At 39.1% G+C, this 22,596-nt stretch overlaps 1 long non-coding RNA gene and 1 other non-coding gene across 2 annotated transcripts; one reads left to right on the top strand and one right to left on the bottom strand.

The window, feature by feature from the left end:
• Positions 1–8,652: 8,652 nt before the first annotated feature.
• Positions 8,653–11,835, bottom strand: LOC112428208 (uncharacterized). The gene is made up of 3 exons (XR_011607550.1): positions 11,498–11,835; positions 9,820–10,078; positions 8,653–8,734 (listed from the first exon to the last, which is right to left on the bottom strand). It is a non-coding gene; the product is annotated as an uncharacterized lncRNA (long non-coding RNA).
• A 9,675-nt stretch (positions 11,836–21,510) lies between these two features.
• Positions 21,511–21,612, top strand: LOC112428212 (U6 spliceosomal RNA). The gene has a single exon (XR_003020161.1). It is a non-coding gene; the product is annotated as a U6 spliceosomal RNA (small nuclear RNA).
• The last annotated feature ends 984 nt before the right edge of the window (positions 21,613–22,596 follow it).

Below are 22,596 nucleotides of genomic sequence, written 5' to 3'. Positions count from 1 at the left end.
CCTGGCATGTTACAAGAGCTCATCATCATTTATTTAATGAATGGATTAATTCCACGAGCCTCAAAGCGGAGCACAGGGCAATCCCTGGGCTCCAAAAGCTTTTGTGCAAATTAGGAAATGGGGCCCTTTTGGGGATGAAAGTCCCATAGCTTGACACACTGGTTGTGTGCTCAATTTGTTTTGTTTTTGTTTTCCTTTCATATTATTTGTTATTAACTTTTATTTACATTTTTAGGGTTCCAAACATAGACGGAAAGTCTGAGAATACCAAAAGGAACTAGAGCATGTATTTTACCCAAATCCATCAATTTTTGTATTCTTCCTCACTTCTTCTCTCTCCGTCTCTGCTCTCTCTCTCTGTCTCTTTCTCTCTCTCCCTCTCCCCTCATCATACACACACACACAAGCACGCACACACACAGACACACACACGCGACTGATATATTTGATTGTGTATATACATATACATGATTTTTTTGTCTGAGTTATTTGATGTTAAGTTGGGGGCATGTTTCCTCTTTATTCCATTAATAAAATAAAAGATACTCTCTTTTATAACCAAAAGCATCATCAAAATAAAGCACGTTCATGTCGATCGAATATTATGATGTAAATCACAGCTCCTTATCACACCCCACCCATGGTCCCAGTACCACACTTTATGGAAAGTTTTCCTGGTTTGCGGTGCTGTCTGTCTCAGGCTGGTGTGACCTTGCCTCCTCTCCTCCTTCCTTCTCTTTCTGGGCAGTGACCCATTTGGAGTGCATGTGTGACTTTATAAGCTGTCCCTCCATTTGGGTTTGTCTGGTGTAGCTTTACAATTGGATATTTTGGCAGAAACTCTGCTGCCGTGAGGTGAACCACTTAGTCTCTTGCTCAGGGGGTGTTCATGGCTGGAGGCCCCCACCCTGGTGATGTGGACTTAGATATCCGATCGTGCCATTCTCTGCCAGGTTTCTCCACTGGAAACTCACTCTTCTTGTGTCTTGAAATCTATGCATAATCCATGGGAAGGTACACTGAGACTGCAAAAGCTATGGTCAAGGTGCACCCCGCAGCCTTTGGGCCTCCCTAGAGCAGACGAAGGTCATCCGCTTTTGCACCTACCTGGGCTTGGCGTGGTGAGCACACACCACGATGTGGTGGAAACGAAACTGGCAGCAGAGGCCGAGAGCCTTGAGAAGGAGTTTAAAGTTGAAAGCGAATCATTGCGGAAGCTGGAGCAGCCCACTTAACTCTTCTGGGTCTCCTCCTTTCTCATCTGTCAAAGAGTTGATGGGCAGCAATCTAAGGTGTTCATTTGAAAATAAAATCGATTTTGTTCAAAAACAATGCAACCGAAAAAAACACTCTGAAAGTGTTCCTACTATGAAACACCTCAAAGTGTCAGATAAAAGGTTTGTTAAAGTCCGTCAAGTGCAGTCCTCAACTTGGACTGAACAGGGAAGTTCCCAAGGGCAAGAATCTCACAGGAAACAAAGAGAGAACACAATTTTTCTGACACTTTGCCACCTCGGGGCACTGGCTGCCCTTGGTGTCTTAGAGTTCTGGCTTTCAATCTCCAGAAAGAGCACACAGGAAAAGACACTGAGATGGTGTAAGTGTGGAATGAAAGTGAAACCCAAAATACAGCACAGGTCACAATGAAAACCTCCTCGGGAAATGGCAGGTGGGCCTATTCTGCCCAGACAGAACAGAAAAGTCTCTTGGTTCTGCACATAAGAATGTTTTTTCTCAACAGCTTCAAACAAACAAACAAACAAAAGGCCCCCAAAAACTGTCTCATGGGTTTCAAAGTCAAATTTTTACTGATGTTTTTGGTTCAGAAAATCTCAAGTAGAGACATGAGGTTGATTCTGGGTCTACAATGCCCCTAGGCTCGCATCATGGAAGTCAATTCGTATGCTCCCCAGAACAACGGATCTCTCCAGGCCACTCAGGCTTCTGACTCCAGGGAGCCAGCCACCAAGATTAAAAAAAGTAATCAAGATCAGCAGAAACAAGTGCAGCCCTGTAGTTCAGAAAACGGAATTATCAGAATATGTTACAAAAGGCATTTAAAACAGAAAAGAACATGTAAAAGGAACTAAAATTATTGGGGGAAAACAAGCAAGACTGTATTAAAGTAGATGGCTGGACTAAGAAAGACATAACCAAATATGCCTTTTGTTAAGTACAAAACGAAGACGTCTTCGATAGAAAAATAGGACTTCTGACTATCCCTCTATATGGCAGACTAGAAATCCTGAAGGTTCTGGCTGCAGGAGATCTACATCGATTCAAATAAGGTGAAAGCCACCTCTTAGACACAGAGGCATCCGACAACCTGAGCAGAACTTTTTAGATCCAGCAATCAGGCGCAGCCTCAGATCCCACGAGGAAGGTACATCGATGCTGCCTACACTCTGCAAGGTCAGTTTCAGAGCCAAGAGGAAGGTGCGCTGATGCTGCCTACACTCTGCAAGGTCAGTTTCAGAGCCAAGAGGAAGGTGCGCTGATGCTGCCTACACCCTGGAGTGTCCGAGTAGCCGGATGGCCAGAGCTCCAAAGGCTGCTTTTTGTGGGATGCCCATCCCAGTCATGGAGCAGATTCCAGGGGTCAGATTCCGGCCACAGTAATGGGAATGCTCTCAGGACTTCTTTTCTAAAAGCAGGTGATCTGCCTGTATCTACTCCTGGAATTCTGTTTGTCAGTGAAAGGCTTGGAAGCCAAGTCTTTGCTACTCTCTTGCTTAGAGAAGCAATGTTTCCACCTCACCTTTTCCTTTTGAAGTGGCTTCATGCACACACACTAGGTCTCCCGGTCTTTGGAGCTGTCTACAGAAGGCATTGCCTGTGAATGCTCTTGTGTTTCTCCATGTGGGCCTGATTTTATAACTTGGCCTCCCCATCACTTAATATAATGTACTTTTAAATATCCTACAGTTACATAAGGAGGTGGAGGTCTGTTTACTTGCTATAAAGGAAAACTTTGCTCAGACATTATAAGGGGAGCCCAGCATGGTAGATCACACCTGTAATCCCAGCACTTTAGAAGGCTGAGGCAGGGGAATTGCTTGAGGCCAGGAGTTCAAGACTAGCATGGGCACCACAGTGAGACTGTCTCTATACAAAAGTAATAAAAAACAATTAGCTGGGGGTAGTGGCACACACCTGTAGTCCTAGCTACCTGCTAAGCGAAGGCAGAAGGATCCCTTAAGCCCAGGAGGTTGAAGCTGCAGTGAGCCATGATTGTGCCACTGCACTCTAGCCTGGGTGACAGAGTGAGATCTTGTCTCAAAAAAAAAAAAAAAAAAAAGCTATAAAAAGTGAAATTAGAATGCACTCTAAAATCCCAGTAATTATGCCTATCATATGTTATATTTTTGAGTAGTGTTAAATAAAGGGAAGTCTCCTGATACTAGTTCTATTTAAAAACAAGCCAAAATGATGAAGAGTAAATGTCATGTCACAGCTTCCAAGGTTCTAGGGATATGAAACTTCCTACTGCTCTATGATGACGTCTCTGCTTACATCACAAGTGCTCCTTGTCTGGAATAATCCACTTAAATCTTGTTCTCAGAGATGTTGTAGGAGACCAGTTCTTTGTCATTTGACCCTTTGGGGCCTTTGAGTCAATTCCAAGGATTCATTGCATTTATTTGGTTCCCTTTAGCAAAAACATCAGACTAAAATAAAAGCATTTTATCAAATCAAACTTTCTGAATCACAGTGAAAGTTAGAGATTCTCAAATCACTAAATTTGGCTAAGGGGGCCCTCCCTCTCCAAAAAAAATTAATTTACAGTAATCATTAATATGGCATAGAAAATAGAGTTTTAGAATTTTAGGCTGTGATATTCTTCTGCACATCACTGTGATCATGGATTTGTGATGCTCTGCCCTTCTCAAAGCCTGGAGAAACTTATGGCACAAAGAATGAAACTCGTTGAGTAAAAATTAAAAGCAAATGATGTATGTGGTTGAGAAAACCCTTGATAGAATGTAGATGGGGACAAAACCTTCTACAAATGTACATTACAAACAACCTCACTGCAAGGGGACAGAGGTGTTGACCTAAAGACATTGCAAATGAGTGGATTCTGAAGACTGAAGGCAAAGGGAACTGCACACAAGCACTGCGCTCCAGTTGAGAAAGTGGTTTTCCATAGGGGTGCCAACCAATGTGCTGAAACCACATTGCATGCACATGGGAGGGAAGGAATTAATGAATGGATGGTGGATGATGGGCATGGGAGGGAAGTAATTAATGAATGGATGGTGGGTGATGGGCATGGGAGGGAAGTAATTAATGAATGGATGGTGGGTGATGCACATGGGAGGGAAGTAATTAATGAATGGATGGTGGGTGATGGGCATGGGAGGGAAGTAATTAATGAATGGATGGTGGGTGATGCACATGGGAGGGAAGTAATGAATGGATGGCGGGTGATGGGCATGGGAGGGAAGGAATTAATGAATGGATGGCAGGTGATGGGCATGGGAGGGAAGGAATTAATGAATGGATGGCAGGTGATGGGCATGGGAGGGAAGGAATTAATGAATGGATGGCGGGTGATGGGCATGGGAGGGAAGGAATTAATGAATGGATGGCGGGTGATGGGCATGGGAGGGAAGGAATTAATGAATGGATGGCAGGTGATGGGCATGGGAGGGAAGGAATTAATGAATGGATGGCGGGTGATGGGCATGGGAGGGAAGGAATTAATGAATGGATGGCGGGTGATGGGCATGGGAGGGAAGGAATTAATGAATGGATGGCGGGTGATGGGCATGGGAGGGAAGGAATTAATGAATGGATGGCGGGTGATGGGCATGGGAGGGAAGGAATTAATGAATGGATGGCGGGTGATGGGCATGGGAGGGAAGGAATTAATGAATGGATGGCGGGTGATGGGCATGGGAGGGAAGGAGTTAATGAATGGATGGCGGGTGATGGGCATGGGAGGGAAGGAATTAATGAATGGATGGCGGGTGATGGGCATGGGAGGGAAGGAATTAATGAATGGATGGCGGGTGATGGGCATGGGAGGGAAGGAATTAATGAATGGATGGCAGGTGATGGGCATGGGAGGGAAGTAATTAATGAATGGATGGTGGGTGATGGGCATGGGAGGGAAGTAATGAATGGATGGCGGGTGATGGGCATGGGAGGGAAGTAATTAATGAATGGATGGCGGGTGATGGGCATGGGAGGGAAGTAATTAATGAATGGATGGCGGGTGATGGGCATGGGAGGGAAGTAATTAATGAATGGATGGTGGGTGATGGGCATGGGAGGGAAGGATTTAATGAATGGATGGCGGGTGATGGGCATGGGAGGGAAGTAATTAATGAATGGATGGCGGGTGATGGGCATGGGAGCGAAGGAACTAATGAATGGATGGTGGGTGATGGGCATGGGAGGGAAGTAATTAATGAATGGATGGCAGGTGATGGGCATGGGAGGGAAGTAATGAATGGATGGCGGGTGATGGGCATGGGAGGGAAGTAATTAATGAATGGATGGTGGGTGATGGGCGTGGGAGGGAAGTAATTAATGAATGGATGGCAGGTGATGGGCATGGGAGGGAAGTAATTAATGAATGGATGGTGGGTGATGGGCTTGGGTGGGAAGTAATTGATGAATGGACGGCAGGTGATGAGAGAAGGTTTCCAACTGAAGAGTGGGAGCTCACAAAGGCATGACTGTAGTTCATGGGGCAATGGATTGGAGTGGGGACAGCAGGAGGCTCATATTTTCTTCAATATAGATATAAATGGATACATATAAAATATTTGGAGGTATTTGTAGGTACATGGATTAGAACATACACATGTATTTTCTTGTTCTGCAGGCTGAGAATGCTCCAGTAACAAGGAGCACACCAGGAACCCTGATCATGAATTTTTTTTAACACATTTCTTTTTTGCTTTTGTTTTTGTTTTCTTTTTCCGAGACAGTGTCTCACTCAGTTGCTTAGGATGGAGTTCAGGGGTGCAATCTTGGCTCACTGCAACCTCCATCTCCCAAATAGCTCGGCCCACAGATGTACACCACCACATCAGGCTAATTTTTGTATGTTTAGTAGAGACAGGGTCTTGCCATGTTGGCCAGGCTGGTCTCGAACTCCTGGCCTCAAGTGATCCACCTGCCTTTATCTCCCAAACTGCTGGCATTACAGGCGTGAGTCACTGTGCCCAGCCATAATCATGAATTTGAATACTGTTCTCCAATAAAAGAAGCCAGGTATCCTTAGAGAAGTGGCTGACCCTAGGACTGGGACAGGGAACAAACCACAGGAGCCTGGAGCACCTTGTAGTACCCAAAAGTAGTGCCTACCCCCCAAAAGAAAACAAAGCAAAAAATTCCCAGACACAAAACAACAATGAGATGATATCAAAGGGACACGGGCCCCAGTCATAAAAGCTCTCAGTGGTCAAATCTGGAATATTTGAACAACAAAATAAATAAAATAGTATTGGAATACAACCCAAAGTCTAATATCAGTACTCACAAGTCCACACTGATATAGATAAATGATTGAAAATATAAATAAATAAACAAGATCAGTTGATAGGTCTCTATTGATTGATTGAAAAATAGATCTCCCATACAAAAGAATTCTAAGTAGTTCCCAAAGATATTTCATCGTCATGGAGGCAGAGGACAACTCTCCATTCCTGAAGTGTGCAATTCTCACATCGACTTTCTTCTAAAGAGCAAAAGGTGGACAAGGAGAAAGAGAAACAAAAGCAACAACTTTAAGTGGAGAAACGTGACAAACACAACCTGAGGCCGGGATCAAGATCAACCCCAACAACGCTAAGTCGCCTTGGTGTGCCCTTGATGTGCTGTGATGAGAACAGCGCTTTGCCTCTGTGGTCTCCCTCCCAAATGTCTTTAGCTACCATCTAATTATGAGAAAGACATCAGAAAAGCTCCATTTGAGTGACAATCCACCAAGCACCTGACCAGTCTCCCTCAAAACCGTCAACGTCATCGAAAGCAAGGAAAGTCTGAGAATCTATGACAGCCAAGAACAGCCTCGGAGACCATGACAGCTCAAAGTCACCCAGTGTCCTTCATGGGATCCTGAGACAGAGGATGACATGGGGGACAAAAGTGAGGAAACATGAATCCAATATGAGCTTTAGTAAAGGTGAACACATCCATATTGGTTCCCTTGTGGCAAATATACCCTAATAACACATTATCAATAACACAAACTGGATACAGAGGGCATGGGAACTCTCTGGTGTATCTTAAACATAGTCTGTGAATTTAAAACTATTCTAAAATTAAAGGTTACTGAAAAACATGGGTCATATAAATTCATAGTAGACAGAGGACTTTTTTTAGAAAATATTTCAACTTTTATTTTAGATTCAGAGGGTACATGTGCAGGTTGTTACATGGGTATGTTGTGTGATGGTGAGAGTTGGCGTACAACCCCAGGTAGTGAGCATAGTGCCCAATACCCAGGTTTTTTTATTATTATACTTTAAGTTCTAGGGTACATGTACACAAGTGCAGGTTTGTTACATATGTATACATGTGCCATGTTGGTGTGGACAGAGCACATTTTTGTATAAACAAACCTGAGTCAGACGATGTCTTATGAATTAATCCATACTGCACATTAAAAACTACTGTGTATGCTGGGATCATTAATTCTGATGGGTCACCACAGAGAAGAAATTCTCTTGTCCTGTACAGATGATCAGGTAGAAAAACACGAAAATGTCAGGGTGGCAGCAACATATTTGGTTTCCCTGATGGAGCTGTGTCTGAACAGTCAATCCCAGGCAGCAGTAATCAACATTCCAAGATATTTCTTATGCTGCACTTTGAGTCCCAGAGAAAGACTGAATGCCTTTGAGGGCTGAAAACCTAACACATGGGCACACAGCAGAAGATGAAGGATGACAGCCCAACCTTGGAGCACGATGGGTCTTCAGAATGGCCCCCTCCCGACGCCGGGTGAAGCAGAGTCAATTACTTTTATAATTGCTGCCCCACTAATGCCGATGTCCTAATGAGATCAAAACCATTACACTTTCCTTTCATCTGTTCCTACATTCTCGGAAGTGGGGGGTAAGAGGTATTTGTTTGCCATAAGAAACTCTTTGCAAATTAAAAGGATCTTCATAATGAGATAAATAAAAACCTTCTCCTAAATGTAGGTGGCTGTGGTTTGCTTTTTTCCATTTACATTCCATTGGAAGGGAGAAAAGTCTGGTTGTTCATATTTTGTCTACAAGGATTGAGGAACTCCTCTGCCATTTCAGGTCGCTGGTTTTCTGGAAGTCTGATTAAAACAAAGGATTGAGTCTCTCAAATTCCACACAGTTTGTCCTTCTCTTCTATGGAAGAGCAGGGTAAGAATGGGTGTGCCACATTTTAAAGACCAGGACTCCAGCCCAATGGCAAATATGTGCGTTTAGCAGGCTCCTCTGTCTTAACTATGTGTTCCATGTGCAATGGAGTTTACAACGTGAAATGATGAGCTATGTAGAAATCAGCAAATTATGAGCAGGTAGTTTCTGGCTGGATGCCACCAACGTTTTTTAAAAAAAGGGTGTGATTCTTTTAACTCATATGTTGCATTTGGGGAAAATTAACTTAATGCTTTAAAACAGAATGAATTATTCTCACTTACAGATACCTTCAAAATCATCCGGGGGTATTTAAAGTATTGTTTCAGGGTTCATCTTGACTTGATCCACAACTGATTTTGAATGCTGCTTCAAAACTGAAATGCAAAAAAGGAAGAAGGAAAGACTGGCTGTCATTTCAGATTCTTTTCTGTAAAAATTCTTATTAAAGCAGTGGGTCAGATCTTGCAATGTCAAAGATATGTGCTATTTCCTTTCCTTGGAAACAGTAATGTACTCCTGGCTGCTACATAAGTACAAATCTGACAACTGCCAGGAAAGGGCAGAAAAACCACATGCTGACAAGATTCCCACTTGCTCAGTGTTAGGATGAAGACCCTGGGAGAATACGCCTGTTACTGATGACAGTGGCTCCCTCCACTGCAGTGGCCTCGAATGCTGGTCACTGCTGAGTAGCTCAGAACCTGCCCAGGACTAACATAATCCCTGTGGACCTTAGTCACTAATTGGTCGTAAGCGGAAGAACTGTACATCCCGAAAGAACTACATAATTTGCGTTCACTTTTTTTTTCCTATGGTAAAACATAAATTTCCCACCAATCTCCCATTGCATTTTTTGGTTCCATTTCCAATCATGTTTTCCCACAATTAGTAGATACTAACAGGATCATGGTTGTATATTAATGATACCCTGTTTTTTAGAATGGTGATAATATTCACTATTCAAATTCACCATTGAATTGGTGATTTTTTTTCTCCTTGAGATTGTTCTCTAATGTATCTCAAAGGGCATCTTTTTTCATTGATCTTTAAGATGTTTGTTTATATATTTTCAGAATTATAAGCATAGAACCATCACAAAACTTATAATATTTATGAGAAATCTGCCTTTCTTACTATTTTCTCTCTTACATCCTATGAATTTTTATGGTCTGATATTCCCTTTGTTCAAACTGAATTTATTTTGTTAACTACAAATTACTAAAACCTAATTTTCGGTAATAAGTTATTTCACAAATATTTATCAGTTACACATTAAGTATAGTTGTACACTTCAAAGAAGATATGATGCGTCTGAATTGGCTTTAACGACTGAGCCATCAATGGTCCATTTTCTATGAGAATAATCCTGTTGCTGGCTCATTTTGCCGGCATTGAGAGCTTGGGCTTTGTGATAGAATGAGCTAAATGCAGGAATAACATGCAGCAGAAGGTGACCTACCAGGACACAAGAGCTGGTGTGGGCCCCGCCAGCCTCCCTGGCAAGTGGGCTGGGTTTTGTGTTCCCTTGGGTCGCTGGTGGCCACAGTTTCAAATCTGCTTGCTGTTTTCTCCTTAGTTGATTTCTCTGTTTACTCATGTTCCTGACACCTTAGAAGGAATTTGCTGGTTTTTGTTTTCTTCTCTGTCATTTACAAGTAGAAGCATTGATCTTACTCTCCACTTACAGAGCATGCATGATGATGCTGCACACTGAAATGCTGAAATTCAGGAACGTTTTTTAATATGACGTCAAATTAATAGATATGAAAATACAGGGGGGAGTGGGTATGAACATCCTCAGATCATTTCTAGATTTTCACTTTGATCTTGGCTTGTGAGTGCGCCCTTCTGCACATTTGGAAAGAGTCCAAAACTTTTTTGTAATTTTTAGCGTAAATACCAGATCTCAATAATTTTGTGCATATCTGTAATACAATACTTCAAAATACATTATCATTCATTGTCTATAAATATATCTTTCTTACTATACTGCCCTCCTTAAAGGCAAGAGATACTGTGTATGTATGTATGCATGTATGTATGTACGTATGTATGTATTCCATAGCCCAGCACCTTGCAACATAGCTGACAATCAACACATAAAATGTTGCTCAGTTAGGGATTGTCTTAGAAAGCACTCTGGAAGAGATACAATACACTGCTTATTTCACATCATTAATACATATGTTCACGCTGCTTAACACATTGTTTTGATCGTAGCTATGATTTTCCAGATTCAATACTGTGGATATTAACTGAATTTCTAACATTTTCAAAAGACTTTTGATTATTAAAAATATTGTTTATGCAATTTGGTGAACTTTTCCCACTGTCCACAGGTCATGACTAGTTGTACGTTTTAAAACAATGACCAACAGAAGTGGAAGATGTCTGGGAGCAGAAGATGAGCACTTCATGCACCCGGTTTCTGCTGCCAACTCCCAAAGGCTTGACCACAAATTTAATAGTGTTTTCTAATTTTTATCTCATACACACAAACATGCACACAAGTGACAATTCATGCAGAAAGTCAACCAACTCTAATTAACCAAGTTTTATGATGAAGAAACGTAAGGTAAAATAAATATAATAGAAACCAATTAATCAAGAAAAAGGATATCCATAATATTCCAGCAAGACTTTATGGAATATCAACAGCATTTCAAAATACTCCACAAAATGGTGAATGATTTGCAAACAATTAAATTTCTAAACTGATGATTAGGCTCCCCTTTAATCTAAAATATTTTCATTTACGTATAGATCATTCTTCTGTACAGTGCTGTTCCAAGACTGTGCCATTCCTGCACTCAACACCATCTTTGCAACAGGAATATCAGCCTTATTTTTAATGACGTCTTTACATATTTCCCATGCTCCAATCATCCTGGGACATGGTCCTTAGGTTCTCTATATCCATGTATTTATTCAGGTTTTTTTCTCTGCCTGAAAGTTATAATCTTGACCACTTTCTCCCTTTCATTTTGTAAAAAGTAAAGTAGAGGTTCCTCTTCAAACACTTTCCTCCCCATCTAATTAGGAATAAATAGCAACTTCTCTTAGAAGCAAAATTTATTCAAACAACCTGTGCTAACATTCTTAAATATCTGCTATCTATAATAAAGAAATCAGTGTACTTTATGTTCTTAGCTTCCACAATTTAGCCTAAATATTTGCCCTGGCATGCTTATACTGGTTCAAGCAAGCGTTAGGTCATAGCCTGTTCCTCTTCCTTATTTGAAGGTGTTTTTACCTTTCTCAGCATTCCACCAGTTACTTCCTCCTTCCTTTGTTCTCCTCTGCCTTTGTCTCTTTTAATCAGTTCTAAGTTGCCAGCCAATCGGGACAAATACAGAATGTGAGGTCCCATTCCAGCCAATGGAAACCGGACACAGCAGTAGGATGGATGCATCAGGTTATAAATGACCCTGTCTCCTTTGTTTGGTGTACTCCCGTGGCAAAACATTGACGAGTGTACTCTTTCTGCAGAAAGTATAAAAATTGCCTTGCTGAGAAAATTAAATTTATATTCAAGTGCTATTTCTTTACAGCACCAGGGAACAAGCATTTCAAACAATTTTCATCTATATTCTTCCAGAGCAACATTTATCCATCAAGATTGCCTTAACAGCTGTGCAACACTTTATTTTATAAAGCTATCTTGAAAAATTCTCTATATGATCTGTTCTTTCTTGGGTCACTTATCTTCATACGGTTTCTCATTTGCTTCCCACATACAGTATTTTCTTTGACCTTTTCTAATGAGGCGTTAATGTTTGAATGAGTTATATATCCACATGTTAAAAATACAAAAGATACAGATAAATGTGCACTGAAAATCCTCATGAGAATACATGTTCCTCTGCCAGAAAGTCTCTTCTCCAGATAAAATTGATGTTTTTTAATTACCTCATATTCTTCCACATGCTTTGTATTTTATGCACATCTAACAAAACATGAAAAGTTAGTATTTTTCTTGTGTGTTTACACAAATGGTAGCATATTATACTTTAACTTTGCTTTTGGTTCATTTAACAATGCATATCAGAAAATGTTCTATGTTGGCTAGGCACAGTAGCTCACTCCTGTAATGTCATCATTTTGGGATGCCGAGGTTGGGGGAAGGGTCACCTGATGTCAGGCGAGGTAGAGGGCACCTGTAATCCCAGCTACTTGAGAGGCTGAGGCAGGAGAATTGCTTGAACATGGGAGGTGGAGGTTGCAGTGAGCCAAGATCATGCCACTGCACTCCTGCCTGGGTGACAGAGTGAGACTCTATCTCAAAAAATAAAGAAAAAAAAAAAAAAGAAAGAAAGAAAAAGAAAAAAAGAAAATGTTCTGTGTTGATAACTTTTTTCATCACATTTTTTCTGCTGAAGAATGTTGTGACTGTCTGCCTGCCTGCATCTATTTATCTATCTATCTATCTATCTATCATCTATCTACCTATCAGTCATCTATCCATCCATCCACCAATCCATCCATACATCAATCCAACCATCCATCTATTCATCCATCTGTTTATCTCATCTCTCTTTCTATTATCTATTTATTTATTAGTCTCTTGATTGTCTACATTTGGTTTATTTCCAATATTTTTCTAGCACAATGCTGCAATGAAAATTCTTATATAAAAATATGTATATGTAGATGATTGATATATGTGTAAATATGTAGGACAAATGCCTAGAAGTCAAGTTGCTGGCTCAAACGGTATTTTCATTTTTCATTAAATTTTTTAGAAAACATTTGTTTTTTATTAAATTTAAATAAAATGTGTACATGGTGAAAAATTCAAAAGAAATAAGATAAAATCATGAAAATAGAAATCTATTTTATAAAATATTTTTTCAGCCATCTAATTTTCCTTTGTAATACAATTAATGCTGACAGGTTATCCTATCCTGTCAGAAATATTGTATGCATATATAGACATATATGTCTGTATAAGAGAGTTTATTTTATCTTAACATCCCTTTGTTTTCTTCTATATTCTACAGAGATCAGACTGTTTTTGCCACAAAGTTGATTAAAAAATAACCCCAAGTTTCATGGTAACCACTGAAATTCATAAGCACAGTCCAACAGAAGACTTCTGAGATTGAGATAATGGTCCTATTTGTTGTCATCATGACTCTCAGTTGTCTTGGGAGGAAGCACAGTTAGGATACAGGTTGCTGCACTGTTCATGGCCAACAATTTCCATGCTTATTCCAGTTCGGACTGGCCACCCTCTGCATGTTGCCATGGTAGCCATTTTCAAATTCCCTCCACCACCATCTTGGGTTTCCTCTCCTCTCCTTCCTGTGAGAATCTTCTGTTTTCCCTGTACCATATATATATATATATATTTTTTTTTTTTCTTGATTTATGCCTTTATTTCTGTGAAGCACACCCTCAGGTAGCTTCTGGTAATAGATATACAGGGATTTTTTATTTTTAATTCATTAATAATGGTAGCATCTTCACTGTATCTTCTCATTTGACTAGGAGTTTGTCTGGGTATAGAATTCTAGCTTAGAAATAATTTTTCTTCAGTGTTATGAAATTATCTCTTCAACGTCTTTTAACCTCTAGTGTTGTTATTGAGGAATTCAAAGGTATTCTAATCCCTATTTCCTGACGTAAGAACCTCTTCTTTTTGGACTATTTAACTGAGTCCCTCCTTCCCATCTTCTCTCTTATCTTTTTTCTTTCTGAGACTCCTGTTATTACTGTGGTAAGACTTTTAGGATTAGTCCTCGTTCCCTTTCCCTGTGTTCCTGTGTTTTTGCTCTGTCTTCTGGGAGAATTTCCTAACTATATCTTCCAAGTTTTTAACTGAGGTTCCCTGTAATTCTCAGAAGCATGTTCTTATGCGTCACACACTATTCTTACTTCATGTGTAGAGTAACTTATCTTGTCTTTCTGAGAATCTTATGATACTTTGCTTGACTTTCTCTCTCTCTCTCTCTCTCTCTCTCTCTCTCTCTCTCGTTGGCCAGGCCTGAGTGCAGTGGCACCATCATGGATCACTACAGCCTTGACCTCCCAGGCTCATGTGATCCTCCCGCCTCAGCCTCCTGAATAGATAGGACCACAGGCACACACTGCCATGCTTGGCTCCTGGCTTTTTGTCTTCCTCCTTTAAGCCGTTTACTAGTTTTCTGATTTATATAAACTTTCTATTTCACATCATAGACTTTCCTCAGGCATCAGGACATCCACAATTATTTATTTATAAATTTAAAAAAAGATGAAATAAACTGCTATTTGGAAGTTCTGAGCCAGAGATGGCTTTTCTGAACATTGAGCTTGGTCATGAGATGGATTATTTGTTTGCTGTGTAGCACACAGGGTCATGTCTTCGTTTTTTCTCTTTGGCAGTTGAGATTTTTCATAAAAGCATCACCTCACCTTTGTCTGAAAAGTAGGAATTCATCTAACTGTGCTCTGGGACCAGCTCTGGAAAGACCACTATGTCCAGCATCTGGTGTACAGAGGTTGGTCTGCTTCTCATTTGCACAATGGCAGCTGTGCCCTCAGCCGCGGTGGCTTCTCCCTGTCTGAGAACCTCCATGCCTCCCTCTCACAGAATCAACCTGACCTTGTTGGAGTGAAACAGAACAGGGGCAAACACTGGATACCTGGAGACAGAGGAAACAATCTGGGACCTGAACGGCTTCACAGGAAGAGGTCATGTCCTCGTCCTAGGCAGGGTTCTCCAGAGAAGCAGAAGCAGTAGGATGTGTGCGTGCAGGCATGCACTCGAGTATGTGTATGTAGTAAGGGATTGGCTCTCCTGACCATGGAGGAGACCATGTCATCCGCAGTCAGCAACCTGAAGACCCAGGAGAGCCTATGATTTAGGTCCAGTCTGAGTCTGAAGGCCCAAGGGCCAGGACTGATGGTTTTGTTCTAGTTCAAAGGCTGGCAAACTCAAGACATAAGATCGCGTATTTCAGTTTGAGTCAAAGGCTGAAAAGTGCTGATGTCCCAGTTTAAAGGCCATCGGTTAAAAGAGTTCTCCCTTAACTGGGGAGGGGTCAGCCCTTTATTCATATTTATGTATTTAGCTGGTTAGATGAGGCCCACCCGCATCAGGGACGTCAACGTGCTTTACTCAATCCACCAACTTAAATGTTAACTTCATTTAAAAACACCCACCCTGGCACCTCCAGAATAATGAACGTTTGAACAAATATCTGGACATCCTGTGGCCCAGCCAAGCTGACACATAATTAACCCTCACAGTCTACCTCGTCGATGCAGTCCTGTTTTTCATCCCTAATTCCAATAGCAGTGGGGGTTCCCGCACCCTTTGAGGATCTGCATTTGTTTATTTATGTATTTATTTATTTGTTTTTTTGTTTTCTGAGACAGGGTATCACTCTATCACTCCAACTGGAGTGCAGTGGTGCATCGCTTATTGCAGCCTTGACCTCTCAGGCTCAAGCAGTGCTCCCACTTCAGCTTCCTAAGTAGCTGGGAGCAAAGGCATGCATCACCATGCCCAGCCGTTTTTTTGTAATTTTTATAGAGACAGGGTCTCGCCATGTTGCCTAGAGTGGTCTTGAACTCCTGGTCTCAAGCGATCCACCCACCTTGTCCTCCCAAAGTCCCTGGATTACAAGTGTGAACCAACATGCCCAGTCTTCAGGATCTGCATTTAAATCAGATTGTTTTCCAGCTTTCCTCACCAAGAGCTTGTGGTGCCTCTTTGGATCTGCTAGATGAATTTCTACTCAACTGTTTTCTTTCCAGATTACAATATTGTTTAATGGCTTTCTGCTCCTCTGATGGTCACCTCTTTGTGGGTTTGCATATTTATTTTAAAATGCCTTTGCCATGGTACTGAGGACTTGGAAGAAGGATCTATTAGACACATTAAGTCTATTTCCACTTTCTGAACTCCAAAGTGTCTTTACTTAATAAAAATTGTAACTTGCTTATTCAATGTACAAAGGTTAAATTAAGATGTAATATTATTTTCTCTCTGCTGTATGTGCTCAATAGATATTGAATGGAATTTTGTGTGTATGCACATATTTTAATTAACAGTCAATGTACAAAGGTTAAATTAAGATGTAATATTATTTTCTCTCTGCTGTATGTGCTCAATAGCTATTGAATGGAATTTTGTGTGTATGCACATATTTTAATTAACACAAATAGATATGAATTATGTGTGTTTACATCTACCTATAAATATCAATGCATTTGAATATATGTGTAATATGTGGTAATATTATTTTACATAAGTTGCTAAGTGAACCTACCATCATTCCCTTGGAAAACTGAAGGCTAAAATGCTATAAAAGATAAGTATGTTTAAGTAGTTATAAGCAAAGTATATATATTATACATATGTAGAATAAATGTTATATTGTATTTTTCTATTAGAATTGAAAATCTCAGGTTGTACTAGAGTCCTTCAATTTTTATGCTAAGTATTGGTTGTAACCTGAAAATGGTAATAGTTAGCATGACTGCAGAAATCACAGTTTTGCTGTTTGAAATACGACTGAGTGAGCTAATAGTGTTCTTTAGTGAGCATTTTGAGTTTGTGCTTCACATCTGTAAACTGACAAAATCCTGTTATGTCTTCCTGCTACGATGCTTCTACAGTGGGCTGCAGAATCATAAGATTAAACATTCTACATAAGCATAGAGAATCCTCTGCACCTCTGCAGTGTTATCCTAAGTTGTTATTAACTTCAGACATCTTTTCTTACCCAAAGCAAGCTCACATATCTTGGAAAGTGCTTGTCATTTTCATTTGCCTTATTTTTACTGCCCACCTTCTTTGTACCTCTGTACCTCCCCATGTGAAACTGTTTCTGGTTGTGGATCCTCTTCTGGAATTAGTTAATTAAATTATAGACTCTTAATCTGAATCCCTTGACTACTGTCAAAACATATTTGTGTCAAGGCTTCAATCCCTGTCATCATCTGAGAAGCCTTGATTAGTTCACGTTGAAAACTTTCTGTTTATAATGAGAGCATTTCTTAGCATCTTGACCTTTCAGATCATTTATATCAAGACTAATATTCCAGGACTTTATGTTTTAATGAATATACAGTTGTCAACACTTTTCATCTTCCTTTTATACTCTAAATCATGCTACTTTTGGTAAGTTATTTCTTTCTAATTAGTTTTTATGTTCAGATGGTAAAAGATAAATAATGGAATTACTTACAGTTTTATTACTGATATATCAGGATTTGGTTTGTAAATGTATAATATGCAATTACTATGGATGGTAATATAAACTATATGTAAGTTGTGAAGCATAATGATGGAAGATGTATTCATTTACTCATCATACAAATTAAGAAATAAAGTATTTGTAATACCACTAAGCTACCCACGTGCTCCTTTTCAAATCCTACTCTCTTGTCTTAACTGGAGAAGATAGCACTATCTTGGACTTTTTGTGTTTTTTTCTGTTTGTTATTCTTTAGCTTTATCACAGAATATATCTCTACACATTATACTATTTGGTTCTTGTACCTTTGATCTTATGTAAATGGTATGATACTCTGTGCAGCCTTCTGCTAGAGACGTAAAGTAACTTTTGATTAGTATTGGAAAGTGCCTGCTTTCATTTTAATCACATATTCAATTAGATAAAAGGTAAAATCTAGAATCTCAATGGAGAATTGGAAAGTATAAAAAGCAAACTAGATCGGAAGATGCAAAAAAAAAAAAATATCCATATTTGAGATTTAGACTTTGGTGTTTGATTTAAAGTTAGATTAGAGATCATTAGGAAAAATGGAGCAAGGACCTCCAAAAACACTTCCTTCCATAAAAACAACGAGAACATTTCCCCAAAATTACCAAAATAAACTTTATTAAAACTCCAGAAAATAACCAAAGGCTTATTCTCATCTGGAAGCACTTATATTGAAGAAAACCAGCTAACTCTGGGTAGAAGAGTGAGCTCTGTGATATTTTTACTTGTTCTATTCACATCACCCTCTCCCAGCTCCATGACAGCCTTGCAAATCAAATGCTGTGATCACAACTAGCAGCAAAGCAGCCACTCAAAGGCTTAGAATGGGACTCGGCCTTTTTCAAAGTCTCTATCGCAGACGACTGTCATCATCTGACCTGTCTGAACTTTCTGTAGAAAGTCCCATTTGTAAGGCTTGTCTTCCATTCGCCTGGTGCAGACATTGCCCAGGGTGAACAGCCTTTTCTCAGAGGATGTTTGTCCAGAACACAAACAAACAGAAGTAACTGTTCAATAACGTAGCTGCCTGAGATTGGGAGAACACTTGAAACACAAACAAGGTAAGTGAAAATCCTGAAAGTGAAATCTGGGGAAGAATGTGTCCCTGGGAGCTTTCAGAAGCTGCATTGGCTCCTGGGCATCCATAAGCCCAAGCACAAGCTTGGGTCTCTGCAGATGGCCAAGGCTGAGTGATGCTCAGGACAGGACAGAGAAGGACATACACACTCACTTCTGCTGAACCTGAAGGCTCTGCACAAACCTGAAGTGAGGGCTGAGGTAGAGTTGTAAAGAAACACACAACATGGCACGCCATAAAAAGTTGTCAAAAGCCAAAGACAGAGAAAATGTATGGAAAACAGCAAGAGAGAAGCAACTCATTGCATACAAGGAAGCCTCAATGAGATTACAGTTTATCTTCAGAAACTATGGTGTCCAGAAGTCAGTATGAAGACGTATTGAAAGCACAGAAAGAAAGAAAGAAAGAAAGAAAGAAAGAAAGAAAGAAAGAAAGAAAGAAAGAAAGAAAGAAAGAAAGAAAGAAAGAAAGAAAGAAGAGAGAGAGAGAGAGAGAGAGAGAGAGAGAGAGAGAGAAAGAAAGAAAGAAAGAAAGGAAAAAAGAGAAAGAAAGAAAGAGGCCATTAACCAATAATTATCTGTGTGGCACAAATGTTTCCACAAATGAAGGAGAAAACACATTGCAAGATAAAAGCAAAAATAAAAACAAAACAAAATGTAAATAATTAGTCATTTTATTAGTCTTGCAAGTAATAGTGAAGGTAGCTCTTCAGGCAGAAATAAAATGATGCTCGACAGTAACTCAAATCTACATGAAGAAACAAAGGGCACGGATGAAAGGAATTGCATAGTTCAGTAAAAAAGACTATAAATGTATTTTTTGTTAATGACATTATCTCTCTTACTTGATTTGAAAACAATTAGATAAAGTAATAATTATAAGACTGCATTGATGGGGTACAAAAGATAAAATATATATTATTTTTATGGAAAATAATAAAAGTAAATTTAAGGGAAAGGAGCCTTATGAAGACAGACAAAAATAATCTCAATAAAACACTGGTAAATAGAATTTGGCAGCATATTTAAAAGACTATACAGCATGACAGCTATGGTTTCAACTTTTGGGTTTCCTTAAAAGTTTATATGTTGAAAACTGAATCCCCAATGCAGCAGTGCTGAGATTTGTGGTCTTTAAGAGATGATTAGGTCATGAGAGCCAAGTCCTCATGAATGACTTAATGCCATTATCAGAGGCATGGGTTAGTGATTGTGAGAGTGGATTTGTAACAAAAGCAGCCCCCTGTTGTTTTTTCTGTCTCATGTCTTGCTTCTGCCTTTCCACCTTCCACCATGTAACTAGGCAACAAGAAGGCCCTCACCAGATGTCTGGGCAGATGCTGGTGCCATGCTGTTGGAATTCAGAGCCTCCACAAGCCAAATAAATCTCTATTCTCTATAATTTACCCAGTCTATGGTATTCTGTTATAGCATCAGAAAACAGTCTAAGAAAATGACCAAGTGAGATTTTCCCCAAAACTGCAAGGTTGGTTTCCTGTTAGAAAATCAATTAAAGTATTTTATCAAGAAAACAAAAGCCCAAAATTACATGATCATCTTGATAGATAAAGAAAAGAGTATCTGTTAAAATCCAACACCCATTTATGATGAAAATACTCAACAACTAAGAATAGAATGGAGCCCCTCAAACTGACAAAGGGTATCTCAAAATACCCATATCTAATGTTATTCTTAGTCATGCGAGACTGAAAGCTTCACCTTGCGGGTCAATAAGACAGAAATGCCCTGTCTTACAACTTATACTCAAATTGTACTTGATTTCTAGTAAGGGCAAGTAGTCAAGTAAAGCATCCAGATTGAAAGTAAAGAAGTAAATCGATGTCTATTTGCAGGGACAATCTAATTTATAAAACATCATAATGAATCCACAAAAAAACAACCTTTAAAGTTAATAAATACAACCAGCAGGATTGCAGCCTACAAGATCAGTATAAAAAATCAATTGTAACTTTATTTAAAATAGCACCAAAAATGAAACATTTTAAAATAAATTTAACAAAAGAAGTGAGTATGTGTACAGTGAAGGCTACAAAGCATCATTGAAATAAATTAAAGACCTAATTGAATGAAATCTAGTCTATACTCATTGACGGGAATCTCTATATTGTTTAAATGACACTATGCTTCAAGTTGATCTACAGATTCAATGCAATTACTATCAAAACCTACCTTTGTTTTTGCATTAAGTAACAAAATGATCCTAAAATTCATACGGAAAATTGAGGTACCCCAAAAAGCCAAAAAAACTTGAAAAATAATAATTTTGGAGAACTTTTAAGTTCTTATTTCAAAACTTATTACAAAGATAGACAGAATAAAGAGTAAAATAGGAAGATAATCTTGATTGTCTCTATGCTAACTATTTTGAATTTAAATGAAATGTTCAAATACCCAGAAAAATGGAACATCAGTAAAGCTGACTGAGAAATATAAAATCTGAAAGGCCTAAAAATCACAGTGCAATTTAAGCTTTATTTAAAAATATTCCAATGAAGAAATTCTCCCAGACTGCAATTCAACATAGTTTACAAAATATTAAGTAATTACAAATGTAGAAAACTCTTTTAGAAATTAAAATACGAAATACTACTCATCTTGTTATATGAGAACAGTAATGCCTTCATATGAAAACCAAAGCAATGAAAATATAAAAATATTACCATCCCCAAATAGATTACTTACAACTCTAATGCAAATCTCAGTAGATTACCCTGTACAATTTGATAAGAAAATGCTAAAATTTCCACGAGGGTGCAAAGGTCAGAAATAGACAAATTTTAAAGAAGGAGTAAATTGTGGAAGAATTTGTTTTACTGGATACCAAGATTTTTATAAAGTTATAGCAATTAAGATAATATGGTGTTTTGATATAGACAAGATTAGCATGCCCTCGACGCAAGGATGACACGCAAATTTGTGAAGCGTTCCATATTTTTGAGTCATCATGAACAGAGGAATAAAGGGCTCTTTTTGTCATTTTCTGAAAAATAATGAAAAATATTTTCCTTTCTTCAAGGAAGTGAATATTTTGTAGCTGAAGGAATGGCTTCCAGAGAGTGTGAATAAGTTCAGTTATAAAAGATACCAGTGGGCCGGGCGCGGTGGCTCAAGCCTGTAATCCCAGCACTTTGGGAGGCCAAGGCTGGCGGATAACGAGGTCGGGAGATCGAGACCATCCTGGCTGACACGGTGAAACCCCGTCTCTACTAAAAAAAAAATACAAAAAGCTAGCCGGGCGAGGTGGCGGGCGCCTGTAGTCCCAGCTACTCGGGAGGCTGAGGCAGGAGAATGGCGTGAACCCGGGAGGCGGAGCTTGCAGTGAGCCGAGATCTGGCCACTGCACTCCAGCCTGGGCAGCAGAGCGAGACTCTGTCTCAAAAAAAAAAAAAAATAGATACCAGTGAAGAAAAATAAAATAAAATAAATAAAATGGGGAAGCATCCCTCCCTTGGTTTAAGACAAAAAAAGAAAATATAATATGGTCTTTCTACAATGATAGAGAAATACTACAATAAAATAGAATGGAAAACCCAGAATCATACCCATTCATAAAAACAGTAGATTTAAAACAAAACTGTCACTGCAGTCAATGGAAAAAGTATGACCTTTTCAATAAGCAGAACTTGGTTAATTATATATTCATAGTAAAAAAATATGTATTTGCATTGTTTATGTATTGTGTGTATATATATGTGTATATATGTATATAAACGTGTCTATATATATATATACACACACACACACATATATATACTTAAATCCCTAAAACATAGCTTCCTACTTTACATCATATAAATACAGGAAGTACTATAGATGTAAATAAGAAAGATAGGATAAATATATCTTTTAGATTCTAAAATATTTTCATTTTTGATTAAAAAAAAAAAAGTCTCCCTGAATAGGACTTAAAAGCATTAACT

This window comes from Macaca nemestrina, chromosome 9, assembly GCF_043159975.1.
Source record: "Macaca nemestrina isolate mMacNem1 chromosome 9, mMacNem.hap1, whole genome shotgun sequence".
Classification (NCBI taxonomy): Eukaryota; Metazoa; Chordata; class Mammalia; order Primates; family Cercopithecidae; genus Macaca; species Macaca nemestrina.
Note: the sequence above shows the minus strand (reverse complement) of the source record. Positions and strands in the feature narration are given on the sequence as shown.